Consider the following 19,341-nt stretch of genomic DNA (forward strand, 5'->3'; position numbering starts at 1 on the left):
TTTATTCTAATCTACCCCTAACACAGAAATGTAATGCAGTTGGTGTGGTTGGTTCCTAAGTCAATGCTGGTATTTGTGACTAAACTGAAGAGCTGAATTTTATTCAGTAGTTCGTTTTGTCCTTGCCTGTGGAATGCCCCACCCAGCAATTCAAATGGTAAACTCTTAGCTCAGCGCTCTTTAGTGTCTTGAGGAAAAAAACTGGTGATTTTTAAGATATGTTAAAGGTGGGTGATGTGGGGTATGAATCCTTAATATTACAGAGTATAATTCCAAGGCTAAATATGTAACGTAAAATCAGTTGAACCATTAGGATTGCAAACGTGTAGATTTTTAAAATGCAGTTTACATACAACAATGGAGGCAAAGAAAATTTGGAAATTAGGTACAATATTAAATTGAAAGAAAGGATTGATTATAAACTGAAGGGATATTAAAGAGCATGGGAAGTCAATACTTAAATTTAGATTGATGAATCTCTATAAACAATGCTAGCTATAGCCTGTAAACAGTGAATCGAATCCGTGGTATGAGGGTTAAGAGCAGGTTACCCGCAACTGAAATCTTCCCACTGCACTGCAATGTGATATATTTATAGATGCAGGGTTTTTTTAAAATATGAAATGTATTTGACTAAATTTGATAGTTTTTGAAAGGTCAATGTGAATTTTGCTTGCTTCTTTGTATAATAATGGAATAATCTTGCTCTTCATTGAAGTATCAGTGGTTGCGACACTGATTCTTTGTCCTTCTGCAACATTCATCATCACAGTAAGGTGGCCGGCCTGTCTTTTTCATCATTGTGTACTCTGTGAAAATGCCACTGCATGGACCACATAACTCCTCCCCCGAATGTATTATCTAGTCCTGATTGCATTCGCCAGTCCAGTGTTCACTTCCAGTATGTTTGCTTTTCCAGCAGTCTTTCTCATGGTCTGATCCCTGCAATGTGGCTTGTTCTTGAAGTCATTTGCATTAAAATATGTATGTGACCCTCCTCCCTGTTCTGCACTTGTTTCTACATTGTTTTGTAAAGTCTTTATGTATTCACTATAAGAAGGCATTGCTATTTAGATTTTGATGACTTTAGTACAGAGTTTTGATTTTTTTTGTTGTTAATTAACTGAATTTCCGTGTTCACATTTAATGGCCAAAACCATTTGGAAGTCTGGATGTAAGGGCAATAGTCTTACATTGTACACTTCTTTAAGTTTTGTAAATTGATTTATTATTGTCAGTGAAAAACCTGTCTTGCATATAGTTCATAAAGATCAATTCATTACAACAGAGCATTGAGATAGTACAAGGGAAAACAATAACAGCAGACATTCAGAAGAATGAGGGGTGACCTCACTGAAACCTATCGAATGGTGAAAGGCCTTGACAGAGTGGATGTGGAGAGGATGTTTCCAAAGGTGGGAGAGTCTAAGACCAGGGGGCACAGCCTCAGAATAGAGGGGCTATAATATAGTGGAATAGAGGGTTTTGGAAAGGAGATGAGGAGGAATTTCTTCAGCAAGAGGGCGGTGAATCTGTGGAATTCTTTGTCACAGGCAGCCGTGGAGGCCAAGTCTGTATGTATATTTAAGGCAGAGGTTGATTGATCCTTGATTGGTCAGGGCATGAAGGGATACGGGGAGAAGGCAGGAGATTGGGGCTCAGTGGAAAATTGGATCAGTCATGATGAAATGGCAGAGCAGTGTTGATGGGCCAAATGGCCTAATCCTGCTCCAATATCTTGTGATCTAATAACAGATACAGAATAAAATGTAGCAGTTACATAGAAACTACAATGCAAGTAGTCACTAAATTGTGAGATTTATATTGAACTAGATCGAGATCCAGTGTCTGTTTTATCGTACATGGGAGCTGTTCAATAAACTTATGACAGCAGGATAGAAGCTGGTCATATGTGCTTTCAGGCTTCTGTATCTTCTGCTAGATGGGAGGGGAGAGGAGAGAGAGTGGGTGTAGTACAGTAATTGATTGTGGTGTCTGCTTTACTGAGGCAGCAAGAAGTGTCCAGTCTGTGGAGGGGAGGCTAGTTTCTGTTCAATTGTATGGAGGACATCAGTTTCACAAGAGATTGTACAAACATTTGTAGTTCTGTTCCCAATTTTAAGAGAGGGCTCCATGTAGCATTCTTAAACTGAGGTGTCAGAACAGTTGCTTTGTCTAATGTTATTATTTCGAGGGAAGTGAGAAAGAGAGGGAGAAAAGGCTGAAGTGCCTTTTGCCATTTGGCTAGAATATGGAATAGAGAATAGATGATGGTAGATCTTGAGAGGAACTTGGTTTACCTTTGCTAATAACAAATCAAACATATGTTGGCCAATTTGGTGTTGCCAGTTTTGATCATCTACCAAATAGAAATTTCTTTTTACTCTGATATAGTTTGTACTGAAAACGATGCAAGGGTACTGGCTTGTCTATTATACTCATTTTTATGTTTCTTTCAGAGAAATTTAGCATGTTTCTCTTTATAACTTAGTTTTCAACACTATGCTTATAATGAGTGCCATTGTTCATCTAGACTACATGCTCTGGTGTAGGTAGATGCTTTGGAGCAGTTATGCAAAGCGGAGCTCTCTGGGTTAAAATTCCTCTTTCCAAATAATTCCTTCAAAAATTTTGATCTCAGGATGTGGACAATTTAAGCAGGATTATCATTTACAATCTGTCATTTTGCTAGATGATAGTTGGCTTTTAACCTTGCAGATCTACTGCAAATGATTTTGTGTTACTCACTTGCTAGTACTTTGCAGTGCAAAGGTTGTTCACTCGGACCACCAGTCTGTGGTTTTGTTGTGAACGGTTTGCCCTGCTTTGTTGCGTCACAGCTCTTTTTATATAATTTTTTTCCCCTCTTTGATTTCCTAGCCTGCAATTAATAACTACTGCACTAATTATCTCAACCATTTCACATATTAGCATGTTAGACCATAAGACAGGGGTCCCCAACCTTTTTTGCACTGCGGACCGGTTTAATATTGGCAATATTCTTGCGGACCGGCCGGGGGGGTGGGTGGGTAGGGTTGCCAACGGACAAGAGTAGCAGTCAAATATGTTGGGTTCACCCCCAGAAAGACTACAATGACCATGAAGCCTTGCGCGGGCACCAGTGCGCATGCGTGTTGTACGTGCTGATTTTTCCTGCAAATTGTGTTTTGACGATTCTGTTCGGAGGGGGAGGGGGGTGGAGGTGGTGTTGATCACGACCGGAATAGAGGTGATAAGTGGCTAATATACTCAATTTCATTTCTGAAAGGGTTTATCTAACGAATTTAATATTAAACACACGGCGCATATTTTCCTCGTATGAATATAGTGATCAGTCAATTATCAGGGGAGGACAGTGGAGCTTGAAGTAAGTGTGGAATGAACTTCCAGTAGAAGTGGTAGAGGCAGGTTCGATATTATCATTTAAAGAAAAATTGGATAGGTATATGGACAGGAAAGGAATGGAGAGTTATGGGCTGAGTGCAGGTCGGTGGGACTAGGTGAGAGTAGCGTTCAGCACGGACTAGAAGGGCAGAGATGGCCTGTTTCTGTGCTGTAATTGTTACATGGTTATATAAGTCAATAACATCATAACATTTTAAGTAACGTTTGGATATTAAACACACAGTGCATATTTTCCCCATATGAACATATAAAATCATTGCAACACACCAATATCGCTGAATCAGTGGGAGCCCTGGGCTTGTTTCCCTGCAACAAGACGGTCCTATCGAGGGGTGATGGGAGACAGCAATACTCGAATGGGGTGCCTTATGTCCAGTCTATTCCGCAATTTTGTTTTCGTTGCAGAGATATGTTGGGAATAGAAGCAACATTTTCAGTGCTTTCGTGGCTATCTCAGGTTATTGAACCTTGTCTTTGATCCAGAATGCTGGCAGAGATGTTATGTCAAACATACCTTTCAGCCCGTCGTCATTTGCAAGCTCGGGGAGCTGATCTTCTTCCCGCGCTGACATGGATGACGCGCGGGTAATGACCTCGCGTGCGTTCAAGCTCAACAGTGGCCGTGACGGAATGAGGAAAGATGCAGCTGACTCATATCGCTAAATCATATCGTTTCCTCGCGGCCCAGTAGCGCATGCTTTGCAGCCCGGTACCAGTCCGCGGCCAGGTGGTTGGGGACTGCTGCCATAAGACGTAGGAGCAGAATTAGGCCATTTGGCCCATGAGTCTGTTCTGCCATTTCATTATGGCTGATTTATTATCTCTCTCAACCCCATTGTGCTGCCTTCTCCCTATAATCTTTGTGCCCTTGCTAATTAAGCACCTAATCACCTATGTTTTAAATATACCCAATGACTTGGCCTCCATAGCTGTCTGTGGCAATAAATTCTACAGATTAATATCCTATGGCAAAAGAAATTACTCCTATCTAATTTTCCATAGCTTAATCACTCTGAGTAAAGAAGTTTTTTCTTTTAGATTGAAGATGTATACAGTATCTTCCATTTACGATCCCAGGTTTTGGGTGCTCCTTGGTTATGGATCTTCTTTCTATCTTTCAAGTACCTTCACAATTTTAAAGGCTTTTGACTAAGTGAATTTAAAGGTTTAAAGGTTTTAAGCTTTCAAACATTGAGGTTTATTTTAATTTTTCTTGACAACAACAGTATCTCTGTTCCTGTTAATAAAAAACACTTTTTGCACTTTTAATAATTCTTTGGCCTTTTTGTCATTTGGTAACCAGAAATAGACCACTGTTAAGTGTGACCTGACAAGCTTCTATGCAAGAAAAATATTCTTACCTGCTTCTGAATTACATTTCATAAAAAGCAACTTTGAGTTATTTATTTGCAGCTTTAATTCTTGCTAATGTAGGTTGTCCCTTTTAATGACTTTAGGAGATTTCTGGTGTGGGGTGCAATCACATGCAGGGTAGACTGGAACAGGACAAAGGGATTTCCTTCTGTAAAACACATTTGCTAAATCTATTAAGATTTTAAGGGCACTGGAATGCTACATTCTAGAAATCTTTTAGAAATTGAACTCTAAAATCTCAAACTGTCTCCAGCAAAATTTGAAATCTTGTTGGCTGTTAATCAATATTTTACAGATATAGTAGCATAGATTAATTGAACATTCATTCTATTGCTTTTTTTTTTATAATATCTTGGTGTGAAATGGCTGCTGGGGTTTCACTGCAAGATGGTTTCTGCAGGGAAAGAAAGTGAAAGATGTGTTATATGTACTGTTTAGATGACGTATATTGGTATACTTGTACAGGAAAGTGGAAATTTTGCCTTTGGGAATGTGATATGCTCAGGTAAACTCTTTAATAATTTGTGGTTATGTTATATTAACAGCTATTTGGCAGTAACTGCAATGACTAAAATGGGGAAAAAAAACCTGCATATCTGCTGTGCCTTCTAAACTTCACGTGGGGAAGGAGTGTTTGATCCTGTCGATTACTGCGTAGATTTACTCACTGAAAGTTGCCCTTGTGGAACTGCAGACATCCCTAAGCTCAACATTGCTCTCTGGTCACTGCATTTTATGTCTAGTTGATCAGGACTGTAAAGGTGCCTCCAGGCATAAAATAGTGGGATAACCTATTTCCTTGCCATCCCTCCCAAAAAGCAAAAAATCCTGGGCAAGCCTAGCATCGAGATGTGTTTATTGTGGACAATGTAGTGATGAAACTGGAATTGAAACCACCTTTTCCCAATTACCTACCTTGATTATGGGAAGTATCATATGATTACTCATTAAAACCTATCAAATGGTGAAAGGCCTTGATAGTGGATGTGGAGAGAATGTTTCGTATGGTGGGAGGGGCTAAGACCAGGAGGCGCAGCCTCAGAATAGAGGGGTGTCCTTTTAGAATGGAGATGAGAAGGAATTTCTTTAGCCAGAGAGTGGTGAATTTGTGGAATTTTTTTTGCCACAGGCAGTTATGAAGGCTAAGTTTTTATGTACAGTATATTTAAGGCAGAGGTTGATAGATTCTTGAATGGTTAGGGTATGAAGGGATACAGGGAGAAGGCAGGAGACTGGGGCTGAGAGGAAAATTGGAACAGCCATGATGGAATGGTGGAGCAGACTCAATGGATCAAATGGCCTAATTCTGCTCCTATATCTTGAGTGTACCTTAGTAAAGCAAAAGACCATTATTTTTACTGTGGCACTGTTAGTAAGTGAAAACTGCAATGTTTCATTATCTCCAAACATCAACTACCCTTACCTGTTGTGTGTATCTATGTACTTACTAGCATGGCTTTTTTCTGAATAGGGTCTTTAGTCCATCTTGTTTCACAGCCCAATGTATTGAGGAACTAGTGCTGAAGGTTATTCAGTTTGATGTTTTAAAACAAGTTGCACACAGGTTTGATTAAAGTACTCAATCAGGAATAATTTTTATACCAAGGAAGCTGGGTTTTGTATTTATGAAAACTTCAGTCAAATTATCAAAAGATCTCTGTTCTAGTAGGAGAAAGTCCATCGTATTTTGTACTGTAATATGTCTCCTGCTCTTTCACATGGAGCATGAATAATAAGATGGAAGAATTCCGAGGGATAACTATATAACTGAAGTGAGAAACTTTGAGCAGGGTTCTAAAAGGAGAAGAAAAGGAAGCAAATTCCCAGTTTTGTTCATGAAAACACAACTTGGTAGTGTGGAATAGAATACACAGGATTTTTGGAAAAGTGAACACTTTTTTAGTAGCAATGAGAGAGGTCATTTATGGATATGAAATGATGAATGATGGATGGCCTATGGTGAATCAGGTGAATTGGCAAAAATATAGCACCATAGCATACGGGGAGAAAATCTAATACCAATGAATGCTGAGACTGGGCACCATCTGCCTCAAGATGGCTGAGAGTAATGATAGGCCACTTTATTATGTACTTCCTTTACCCAGTAAATTGGCCACTGAGTGTATGTCCGTGGTCTTCTGCTGATGTAGCCCATCCCCTTCAAGGTTCAATGTGTTGTGCATTCAGGTATGATTTTCTGCAAACCACTGCTTATTTGAGTTACTGTCACCTTTCTATCAGCTTGAACCAGCCTGGCCATTTTCCTCTGACCTCTCTTAACAAGGCATTTTGGCCCACAGAACTGCTGCTCACTTGATGTTTATTTTTTGCACCATTCTCCGTAAAGTCTAGAGACTGTGCGTGAAAATCCCAGGTGATCAGTTTCTGAGGTACTCAAACTGCCCCATCTGGCACCAACAATCCTTCCAAGGTCAGTCACTTAGATCGCATTTCTTTCCCATTCTGATGTTTGGTCTGAACGCCTGATCCTCTTGACCATGCTTTTATGCATTGAGCTTTTGCTCAATGATTAGTTGATTAGGAGTAGACGTACTTTTAAAAAAAATGACTACTGGGTGTGGATTCTGTCTTGGGATGCCAAGTATTAGGACATCCTAGAAAGATGATCTTATATACTGTACCAGAACTTGGTTTATGATAAAATATGCAATAGTATTAAAAAGTAATTAAAAAATTAGTCTTCCAAGAACAAATCTTCTCAGATTTTGGTTATTTTTGTGCAATATATAAGTTGTGGTTTTCCCCCTTTAGATTGCACTTTGAAATAACTCATCATGCACATCCTTGTACTTGCTTTTAGGGGTCAGTGAAATGTCTCCCCTGCATAGAAGTCCTTCTTAATGTGGGGTACATATCATTCTTTTCATAGGAAGAACGTGGGGCAGTGTGGTAGTAGAGCAGTTAATGTAATGCTGTATGTACTGTGCCAGCAACCCAGATTCAATTCTGACACTGTCTGTAAGAAGTTTGTATGTTCTCCACGTGACCAAGTGAGTTTCCTCCTGGTGCTCTGGGTTCCTCATTCCAACGATGTGTGTATTAGTTGGTTAAGAGTGTAATTTGGTGTTGTGGGCTTGTTGGGCCCTAAGGTTCTGTTAACTGTGCTATATCTCTTTTTTAAAAAAAACACATTTACTTAGCCTACTAAAGTTACAACTTCTGGGGACTTTTCTATAAGGTTTCCTGCAGGAATTTATCATCATTATGAGACCATATACATTGCACTGGATTCCAGTACAGGTTTAATTCCTTTGCAGTTACTATTAATAAACTGCACTGACTAAGAAATGAGCAAACCTGGAATATCACGAGCTTCATTAACTATAGATGTCTTCTTAATATATTCCTGGAACTGATGAAATCCTTTGTTTTCCTGGGATAGATTGAGGTACGTCCCCCAAAATGAGTATCGGTCTCACAATGGATGTTCAGTTTGGTCCCGGCAGCATGGTGCAATCAATAGGCAGCAGAAAATTGATGATTTCAGCATCTGGCCAGCACTAATATGACTGCTGAGTGTCCTGGGGGTGTCCAGGTTAAAGAGTAACTACCACAAGATAACACTTATCTACTGTTTAAGCTCAGTTTGCATTTCTGGTTGAGTAGCTGTACCTGACGGGGGCAATGGAAGTGATTGCAAAGGTGATTGTGACTTGGCGGAGAACTCCTGGCACAGCATTGGGCCAGGTTTTTCTGATTCTGCGCTGGAGGTTTGGAACGGTTGCACTGCATCTTGTCGAATGTGTACAGACAGTGGCTGCCAGAAGGGCCTGATGATCGAAGTAGTGAATTCCTCAGGTGACTTACGAGGTGCGATCCAAGCTGGCTGCTTTGCTTTCGATGATGTTGAACTTCTTTAAAGAGTTCTTGAAGTTCAACTCCTAGGCTGGTGCATTGTAGGTGACGAAAAGACCGAGAAGGCACCTGCCATGGATATGCAAGTTTCAGCCCCAGTGGTAATGGCAATGGTAGCACTGTTAAATGTCTCTGAGCAGGAGATTAAATTATTTTTAGTGATGGCACTTAAGAGGTGTGAATGTTACTCGGCACTTGCCAGTCCAGGCCTGAACCTTATCCGGGTTTTGTTGCAAGGTTTGCTTGTTGCCAGGGTGCCTGTCATTATTGCTGTCCCGAGGGGCACGCAGTGTTGTGGAGAACTCTGAGAAGCTCTGTGGAGGAGGAATCTGCTCTGTGGTCTCTTCGGACGCCGTCGTTGCTGTTCCACCAATGCTGGCCCAGCTATGAATGAGGACAATGCAGTCCTGAGCTGGGCCTTTTGGGGGATTAATGCTCAGAAGCACAAAGATGGGCAAGGCTGTTCAGGGGACACCTAAGGATTCATAATCATGGTTTGTTGATGGATTAGAGTTGTTAATGCTTAAGTTTAGTTGGAAATCCTAATGTTGTTTGTTTAGTTAGTGGGACAGCATAGTTACAGGCCCAATGAACCTGCACCACCTAATAACACCCAAGTTACCAACCTCTGGAATGTGGACATTGAGGTAAGAATCAGATTCTGGTTTATTATCAGTCTTATAAGACTTGGAATTTGTTCTGCAGCAGCAATGTTGTGCAGAAACATTGAATTACTATAAATTCCAAAATAAATAGCACAGACAAAAAGTGAGTTAGTGTTTATGGTTCCTAAATCTGATGACAGAGGAGGAGGAAGCAGTTCCTGAATCGTTGAGTGTGAGTCCTTGGGTTCCTATACCTCCTCCCTGATGATAGTAATGAGAAGAGGTCATGTCCCAGATGGTGAAAGTTTTTAAATGATGGCTGCAGCCTCTTCGAACAGGTTCTAAATGATGGGTGGGCAGGGTTGTGCGCACGATAGAGCTGTCTGAGTCTATAGTTCCTGTAGTCTGTTGTAATCCTATGCCTTGGGGCCTTCATACCAGGCTGTGATGTAACCAGTCAGAATGTTCTCTACCAGATACCTGTAGAAATTTGTAAGCCTTTTGGTGACTTGCCAAACGTCCGCCAACTCCTACCGAAGTAGAACTGTTAGTGTGCTGCCTTCATGATTACATTTGTGTGCTGGGCATGAAACAGATCCTGGGAGATGATGACACCCAGCCACAGAGAGTGGCTCAGATGAGGACAGTTCATTCATAGACAGGTGGTTGTTTTTCCGAAGCACAAATGATTTGACAACTGGTGTTCCAGCCAAAGCATTATGCAATAAAAACAGGAGATGCTGCCTGAAAAAGTTCAAGTCAGGCAGCATCTGCCAGAGGCAGAAGTAGAATCGACATTTTGTAACTGGTGTTTTAGTTACAAAATGAGACCTGAGAACCTCAGAATTTGTACCACCGGGTTCAGGAGCAGTTATTACCCCTCAATCAAGCTCTTGAACCAATGGGGATAACTTCACTTGCCCCATCATTGACATGTCCCCACAAGCAAGGGACTCACTTTCAAGGACTCTTCTCATGTTCTTGATTATTTATTGCTTATTTACATTCTTTTTTTCTTTTGGCATTTGCATGATTTGTTGTCTTCTACACACTGGTTGAATGCCCTAGTTGAGCGGTCCTTCATTGATTCTGTTATTCTATAGATTTGTTGGATATGCCTACTAGAAAATGAATCTCAGGGTTGTATATGGTGACATACATTATATCTACTTGGATAATAAAATTTACTTCGAACTTTGAAAGAGCTGAATATTCATCTCATGAAGAATTGGTCATTCTGCAACATCAATTCCAGTTTTGATCTTCCTCTATAGATGCTGTCTGATCCAATTATTTTGGAACTCCTCTGTTCTTATTTCAAATGTTCAATTTGTTTTATTTTGCTTTGGTATTCCAGCATTGTGTAATAGGCCTAACGTATTGCTTAATTTGCAAATTCACCGTCCAGCTCATGGACTGATTTAACAAAGAATGCTTTCTTAGACCTTGAACTAGATATAGAATGGATAACAGGTGTGTCATTTCTCCTCTTTCCCCTAGTTTAATCTAATGCTAGAAGCCACAAGAATAAGGCAGCCAGGCCTTCTGAGACTTGCCCAGATTTAACAGTGTTGAACAAAAGTTTGTCACCTGCAGGCAGCTGTGAACTCACATTGCGCTAGAAAATCTGGGTCAGTCTATGCATAATTGGTATTGTACATTTAAAAGGGGAAAAAAAACTGATTTCAAAATTATCTACATATGAGGCCCACTGTTCATCCTGGCAAATTGACAGAACCCATCTACGAATGAAAGTCAGTCACCCCAACCGAAAGGAAAGCCGTATTGTTATTGCAGACAATATCTGTATGCAACAGAAGTACTACAAACCTGGCAGATTGTGTGGCCCTCTGCACCCATATTGAGAGAATCTTTACAGTAGGTAAAAAAAACTTCACAGTAGGATGACAATACAATGTAATTTGTTATCTATTTCCAGTAATTTTTAGTTCACAATCTTTATGATGCTTACAATTAATAATCAAGCAAAATGTAGATAATGAAAATCTGAACAAAAGCAGAAATCTGAAACTATTTAACAGGTCAGGCAGCAGCTGGGGAGAGATGAGTTAATATTTGAGGTCCCTGGCCTTCCTTGAGAGAACAGCAATGGTCATTGTAACAGAAATATTTGTAATTTTTAGTGATGTTGTAATTGGAATATGTACAGCTGGGTACACAGGCAGGAGATAGATGTAGCTTTCTTTCCTGAGTTCGCTGGTTTGTGCTTGCGGTAAGTTGCTCAATGCCTGTTTCTCTATTCTCAGTAAGCAACCTCCGTAGATGAATTAGCAGCCTGTTGATTGTCGGGTCAATTCTTCCAGGTCCAAATCCACTTGTACTTTCCAGCAAATCCACTGTTTTCACCAAATCCACTTCACTTGTACTTTCCAGCAAAGACTTCTCATAATAGTGATGAGCATTCAGCCTCCAAGCTGCCTTGCACCTTTCAGTTAGCTTTTATCTCTCAAACTTTAGAATCTGTTGTAGAATTTGTTGGCAGTGATCAGGCACTGCTCATTCATTGTGAAACCGTAGCTATTATAGGATCAGATAATCCGCAATGCATGGGCATCGTTTGACCAATCTGAAAGCGAGTCAAGTTTGTAGCCGACTGGTGATGTTGTTAAGTACATATCCAACTACCGTATCAGTCAGGTCTTTGTAATCCCGGTGGGCTTGGTGCCCCAGAAGAACAAGCTCATTTAATGTAACTGTGCATCTCAGGTATAGCTAGAAAAGGATAGTCCTTGGGGTTCTTGTCATTGATTCTCAATGCCGTGAAGTCTCCCAGTTTCAGGTCAGACACGGTTAAGAAAGCCTGTTGATAGGCATCTTCCTCAGTTGAGGTGGGTTCTACAATGTGATGGTAGATTATTTACACTTTAAATTTACACTTTAAATTTGCATATTGCGGGTCCCTCTAATTGTTGGTAAGCGTAAACCACAATGTGGTCCTTGAAAGGCAACGCCTATCTCCATACTGAGGACTCCTTTGATTGTTTTGAAAGGGTAATGATGTTATGCAACTAGAGCAAATAAAGCTACTCAAAAGTGGACATCATTGACATACTGTTGTTCTTCCGCTCTGTGCCTTGTGGCGCAACAGGCGGCAGTCTTGCCATTTCCTTAGCATTTGTTTCTTTTTTATGAGGCCGAGTAGCAAGCTCAACACTCAACCCAGCACGAGTGGAAAGTGTGCAAGGAGCCAGCCAGATTCACGCCTGGGACTGCTTGCCTCGAAGCCTGGTGTGGATGCCACTACACTGGGGGCCAGCATTAGCATGGCAGATAAATGTATTCCACCACAATCTGTAGCCTCCTGGCCTAACAAATCCATTCTTTTCAAAAGTCAAAGTAAAATTTATTGTGTGTGTGTGTGTGTGTGTGTGTGTGTGTGTATATGTACGTTACCATATACAACTTTAAGATTTATTCTTGCAGGCATTTACAGAAAAATAAATATAATAGAAGTTACAACAGAAGTACATAAAGACTGACAAACAATCTAGTACAAAAGGACAAAATTGAACAAATAAAAGAACTTGAGTTGTAGTGTCTTTGAAAGTGTATGTAGATTGTGGAATCATTTCAGAGTTGTGGTGAGTGAAGTTATCTACTCTGGTTCAGGAGCCCAACGGTTGTAGCATAATAACTTTTCCTGAACGTAGTGTGGGACCTATGGCTCCTGCAGTTCTCGACCAATGGAGAGAACGTGGTCTGGATGCTTAGGGGCCTTAATCACAGGTTAGTGGCTTCTGTTGGATCTCTGTTTAATTTCTGATTCTTGGGGTTCTTCAGGAGTCAAGAATGATGAGTAGTCTTAATTCTAAGATTTCAGTTTATTTTAGAGTACAAACATACAAATACTAAGTAAAGCTAAATAAGAGCTGAAAAATGATGCTAAGAGGTATATAGACAAACGAATAAAGAATCAAGTAGCCAAGATGGTGCCTCTGGCGGGGTGGGGGGGGGGGAATCCCTCCTTTGTAGATAAAGTAAAGACAATTCTTTAAATAATAATTAGTTAATAGACTGCATAATTAAACCAGTTACATCATATGGGTAATGTGCTAATACTTAGCCAATGAGAAGGGTGATAAGCTGTTAGTTTAGCTGCTATACCGCTTTTTGCCAGTGAGTGTGAAAAATATGCAAGTTGCTTAAAAAGTACAGATCTTATATAAAGAAAAGTAGCATTTAAAAAAGTGGTTTCCAACACTTCCTATAATCGTCAAATCCTGAGACCAACTTTAGTTCAATAAGGACTGGGCGAGCATGCTGAAGCAGGTCTGCCTCAAAACTGAATTGCTATCTTGGTGATACCATAAGACTGAAGTCTATGTATTTGCTACCATATTAGCAAGTGTGCGAATGGATAATTCATCTCGATCTACCTGGACTCTCCTCCTTATTGAAGACATCTTCGACTAATCTGATTCCATTGGCTTTGTATCAGGAATTGGGTATTGACAACACTGCATGGGCTAATGAGTTAAAATAGAGAGGTGGAGTCTTTGTTTCACAGCAGCATAGAATGCAGCATACAATATGAATGTTTGCAGAAAAGAATGTGTTTAATGACTAGAGTTAATACAAAATACAGCACCTTTGGCAATAACTATAGGGTTATTTCTCTCGGAAAATGTACTGAATCAGAATCACGTTTAATATCACCGGCATATGTCATGAAACCTGTTGACTTTGTGGCAGCGGTGCCATGCAGGGTACCTATAAAAGAAAAGCATAAAATCAACCAGTCACTTGAGTCTGTGATCATCATGCCTGATTGACAGGAGAAGATGATTGTTAACCCAACCTGGCTGCCTTATCTACATTGTAACTGAAATGCTGTCAACCTTTTTGAGCAGTATGTATTCACCCATAGCCTGCTGAAAGGTAGTAATTTTGGATTTTGTCAGGAACACTTTGCCTTGAAATTATTCCAATCTCTGTCCAGGTAGGGCTGAAAGGTGGAGTCTGCAGAAGCAAATGATTACCTTTGACATTAAAGTGGCATTTGTGATCTCAAGAAAACTTTGTAGCATTGAAATCTGTGGGAATGCAAGAGAAAGCTGGACATCCGACAGTGACTATGGTTATTACAGACCAAACCCCTCGGTGCTAGGAAATAGCAGCAAAGGTTCCTCAGGGTAGTTTCCCGCACCCAGCCATCTTCAGCTGCTTTGACTATAACCTTCTCCAAAGTGTTGTTCTGGTTTCATCTCCATCCCTTGCGATAAGGAAGCAGTCTTCGCTCACTGCAGTAAAGCTGTATATGCTGCTGCGAACAATGTTCCTCTCCACTCCACAAAGCTTTTAAACCAGTTACGAGGCACGCGTGAGGATTGCGATGACATTCTCTCTGCAGGGTTATTTCTGTAGGAAGATGCACTGGTTAGATGAGAGCTCCAACTGCATACAGACTGTTACGATTTGGCAGTTTCTTGATGGGAATGCCATCTTCAGTAGGACTCCTAAAGCTGCTAGACCAGTAACTGTGCGTACACGAGAATGGCAATTTCTCCAAACTCAACCCAAGTTAACATGGAAATACAGTATAATGTTGCTGGATCAAAATGCTAGTACTTCTGCTTTGTAGATTACAGTGGTTCATCGAATTGCTTTATCAATTTTATACCTTTATCAAGAGCAGTAAATGCTGTTCTTTTCAGCAATTGTTTTTTTAAAAGAAAGATTGCAGCTGGTAAGTGTAAAAAATTATACATCTGAAGTTTTCACATGGTGGAAATGAACGGATGAACTGGTATTTAGTGCAAATATTTTTGGGGAGTGTTGCTGGTGTGCTTTTATACATGTAGAACATCCGTTGTGTTCTTAGGTTGTCAAACAAGTATTGCAAGTTCGGTGCCTTGCGCAACATGCTGGCAGTTGACAACTGCTTTAAAATCAACAAGCTTTTAATGCAAATATCTGAACCCAGTTGTGCTTTTGGAATATGTGGCTTTGTTCTGAAAGTATTTGAAAACAAGTAAGCTGTTCTTTTTCCCCCTGCCCTCTGTTGTTTCCAACTATAACCGTGCACCATTTGTAAGTGGTAAGACAGTGGCCTTGATTCCAAGCTGTTACCGTTGGATCTGCTGGGACTGCGAGGAGCTTTGCATTGGAGTTGCAGAAGGTTAGTTTAACAAGTCAAAAAATGTCTACTACAGGTTGAGTACCTTTTATCTGAAAATCTCCAAAGTCCAAATTCTTTTGAGCACTGGCATGATGTTACAAACGGAAAATTCCTCAAGGCGCTGGCAAGGTTCCCAGGTGGTGCATAGGTCTTGGTGCACCACAGACAGTTCTGAGAAGTGGTGTATGTGTAATGAACAGAATTTAATGAACTAAGTAAATAAAAAGTAAGACAAATACTGCTTACCAGTAGCACATAAATTCAGAGTCGGAAATGATAGCGATCCCAAGCTACCTCATTATATGTTCCAAAATCTGAAATCTAAAACACTTCCAGCCCCAAGCATTTCAGATAAGGGGTACTCAACCTGTGATATATTGCAAGTTTTTTTCCCTTATAAAATCAGCTTTATCTTTCCCCTGCAATTAAATAAGTAATCTGTCAAGAGTCCAAACATGAAAGGACGAATCGTGTAATCTAATTATTTCTGTGGATCCTTTACATGGTGTAAGTGTCCAAAATGTGAAAATATTACCGAACCAAACTACAGCTGGCCAAAATCCAGTGACTGTGTGTGTGTGTGTGTTTGTTCTTTTTTGCAGTATAAAGGTTAAAGCATTTGTAAGTGCAGTGTAAACTTAAATAGACTTCAGAATTTAAAGACTATCATACGTTTATTTGGAATGCATTAATGTTAGTTTGATTTGGTATGCTTGCTTTTGAGTCAGAAGATCATGAGTTCAGTCCATACTTAGCAGTTATCAGCGGTACTGTTGTGTGGAGCAAATGTTAATGCTAAGCTTGTGTTTGCTTACTCAGATTGACATAATAAATCCAATTGCACTATTTAGGGGGAAAAAAAGACAGTGCAGCTTTCAAGGTCCTTGCTCTTATCCCTTGAGTAACACAACCAAAATGCTTTAATTGTTCATTTATCCAAATCCATTTTGTTGTATTATTTTATTTGCAAATTGACAGCAAATATTTTGACATTGTTAGCTAGATGAATGTTTATTGCCTATTTAGACATGTCTTGGAGCTGATTGGCCTAGTTATTTGAGGGCATTTAAGAGTAAATGTCAATACCACTGGCAGCACTGTAGGCATAAAAGAGATTATGTGGACAACCTGTTTTCTTCTGCGAAGGACATTACTGAAGCAAACAGAAATATGACAACATGTGGTTGCTATTATTGGTTTCTTTCTGCAGATTCTCTGAAATTCCTTTGCTGCTATTGTGATATTGACATTTTTGGTGTCTCTGGAATAATCATTTTACTAGCCACATCCTTGGTTTAGCTGTATGAAAACAGCAAATGCATTTAAAAAATCTGCTGGGATGATCTGAGTATGTAACAAATGTCTTATCATTTTCGGTTATATATTTTATACATGGTTTCAGAATACATAGATCCAAATGAAGTATTGGAGTTAGTGTAGTGGTTGGCACAATGCTTTACATTGCAGCGGCGGGAATTGAACCTGGGTCGTCAGTTAAGCAGTTTGTGTGTTCTCCCTGTTACAGCATGGGCTTTTTCTGAGTGCTTAGGTTTCCTCCCACAGTTCAAAGACCACCGGTTGGCAGGTTAATTGCTTATTGTAAACTGGCCGGTGATTAAGCACGGATTAAAATTGGGGAATTGCCAGGCGGTGTGGCTTGAAGGGCAGAATAGGCCCTGTATCTCGATAAATATTTGAAGAAGGGTCTTGGCCCAAAACATTGACTGTTTATTCATTTCCATAGATAATCTCTGGCCTGAGTTCCTCCAGCATTTTGTGTCTGTTGCTGCTAGATTATTTAGATCACTCTTAAACTCAATGTACATAATTGCAACATTAATGTTAGGAGGTTTCACTTCACCAATTATATGCACTCCAATTATATTACTATTGGTCTGAAATTAGTCAGGACCTGACCACCTGCTCAGAGGAAACTTCTCAGAAGTGGTCTCATTTTTGCTTTGCCTTAGTTTGAGCTTTGCCATCTGAGGCAGGGCAATTTCTGTTGACACTGGAGACATGGCCATTTTTCATACCTGGTTTCATATGGCTTGGGAAACGTTTAATGTTTAGAGTTTCTGAGGCGCCACGTCTGGAAAATGAAACTGGATGTGTTTCATTCATATTTGTTTTTGTGGGGATTCGGAGAACAAGTGTTTATTATCGAATAGATTTCGTTAGATCATAGATTTTTTTGGTAATATAACTGAGTATACGGCTTTAATTAAAAGGGCATTTTCTACGCAGTTTATTGTATGTGAAAGATATTTTTGCTGATGACGGTGTAGTTCATATTGAATTGTGCTGAAAAGACGTAAAATCCTCGCGCTTTTGTGTAGCTGGCTTTCTTTTCCGAGTACGTTTGTTTCAGTTCACCTAACTATCCTACAGAAGTTGCGATATTGGCTGGCAACACAGTGGGGGAAGATCTGTAGAAACCTTATCAGAGGACTTGCTCCCCTTTATGCATGTTGTGGTTATATTTCTAACCGCGCAACAATAGCTTTCGGTTTTGGTCTGAATTATGCAAACTGAAACAAACACACACACACACTCTCTCTCTCTCTCTCTCTCGATGGCCGCGCGGCTGATGTTAACTGGTTGATAGTTGAGGCAGTTTTTGATTGTACAGTGTGCGCTCTACAGCCACGGACCAGCCACCATCCCACGTCCTGCCGGAGACATTCATCGTGATGGATCTCTTATTTCGCAGCCTCTCCGTCAAGCAGGGTCAGAAGGTTAGAGGTTGACTCGTGTGTAATTGAGGCAAATGACGATTTCGCGTTAATTGTACATTGTCTGAATTTGCAGGTGGAATATTAGCAGGGCTGCGAGCTGACTACGCTGTAAGTTCCCACCGCCTCAATCCCACTGCTCCAGCCAATTCCTCTCCAAATGTTTCTCAGTCACATGACTGTGATGTGATTATTATGTTATGCCGAGCTACTGATCATATGCTTGTAGAAAGCTACACCGCCAGGGGTAGGAATCATTCAGCTGCGTAGCAGGGAATAAATGCTTGCCCTCATTTAAATTCCAACTATTCCATCTGCGACTCAAATAATACTAAGTGCGCAACCCGGTTGTTAATTCATAGCAGTCTAAATCGTAGCCCAGAAACGGTATAATTATGTTGATTCCGTTCTTTATGATCTCTCAAATTAAGGGCAGCGGTGACGCTCTTTTGGCTCAGAAAGTGTTACAAGCATAATGGTAATGAAGCCATCTTCATTGCCACCTTCCCCCCTCTCCCCCAAATAATTTTTAAAATTTTGATTTCCTATTCTTTCATGCCCAGTTGAAAGATATCCTGTTGGTAGAAGGTTTAGTGTTGAAAATCTTAACATGAACGGTGTAAAGCAAAACAGTACCATGGAATGCTTTCATAGTGACAGTATATTTGAAAATATATGGAATTGCAGGTAAATTGGAGAGTGCATCATCAGCTCTAAACGTCTCCACATCGATGGAATTTCTTACGCTGCAGGAAAAAGAATCAACACTTATTTTCAAAGCATGTTGCTGATTAAATTTGATTTAGATTTTTTTTAATGTTGCATGCTAAATGCTCCTTTAAGTTTAGAACAAAAAAAGTTTGCAGTGATTTTAAAAATTCAAGCTACAGTTTTAAAGTTGATATCTTGAAAGATCAAAACGTCTAAATAGAATATTCCCCAAAATAAATATAAAGCTATTGGCAAAGTTTAACAATTAGTGGTTCCATCAATTGTGAGCGTTTCTGTGTTAGCCATATTGTGTACAGAACCTTTTTATTTGCTTTACATGTACATGCTCATGCTCTCGCACTCGCCCTCGCCTGGAACACTTCGTCAAATCACTTAGCGTCATTGGATTTTTTTTATAGTGTGCATTCATGCATGGTGAATACTTTTATCAGTTTTTGACTTGCTTTCCTAGTTTTTATGTGTTCAAACATTTCAC

At 40.0% G+C, this 19,341-nt stretch overlaps 1 protein-coding gene across 9 annotated transcripts in view; it reads left to right on the plus strand.

The window, feature by feature from the left end:
• Window positions 1-19,341, plus strand: part of ncoa2 (nuclear receptor coactivator 2) — a 346,138-nt gene that overhangs the window by 20,620 nt on the left and 306,177 nt on the right. Inside the window, exon 1 of one of the 9 annotated variants that reach the window (XM_072253904.1) lies at window positions 17,995-18,137. The exons of the other annotated variants lie outside the window; for them this stretch is intronic. The gene's annotated coding sequence lies outside the window, so the exon portion shown is untranslated. Of the gene's footprint in view, window positions 1-17,994; window positions 18,138-19,341 lie in introns of those variants that run through there. 9 annotated transcript variants of the gene reach the window in all.

The sequence above is a fragment of the Mobula birostris genome, chromosome 1, assembly GCF_030028105.1.
Source record: "Mobula birostris isolate sMobBir1 chromosome 1, sMobBir1.hap1, whole genome shotgun sequence".
Classification (NCBI taxonomy): Eukaryota; Metazoa; Chordata; class Chondrichthyes; order Myliobatiformes; family Myliobatidae; genus Mobula; species Mobula birostris.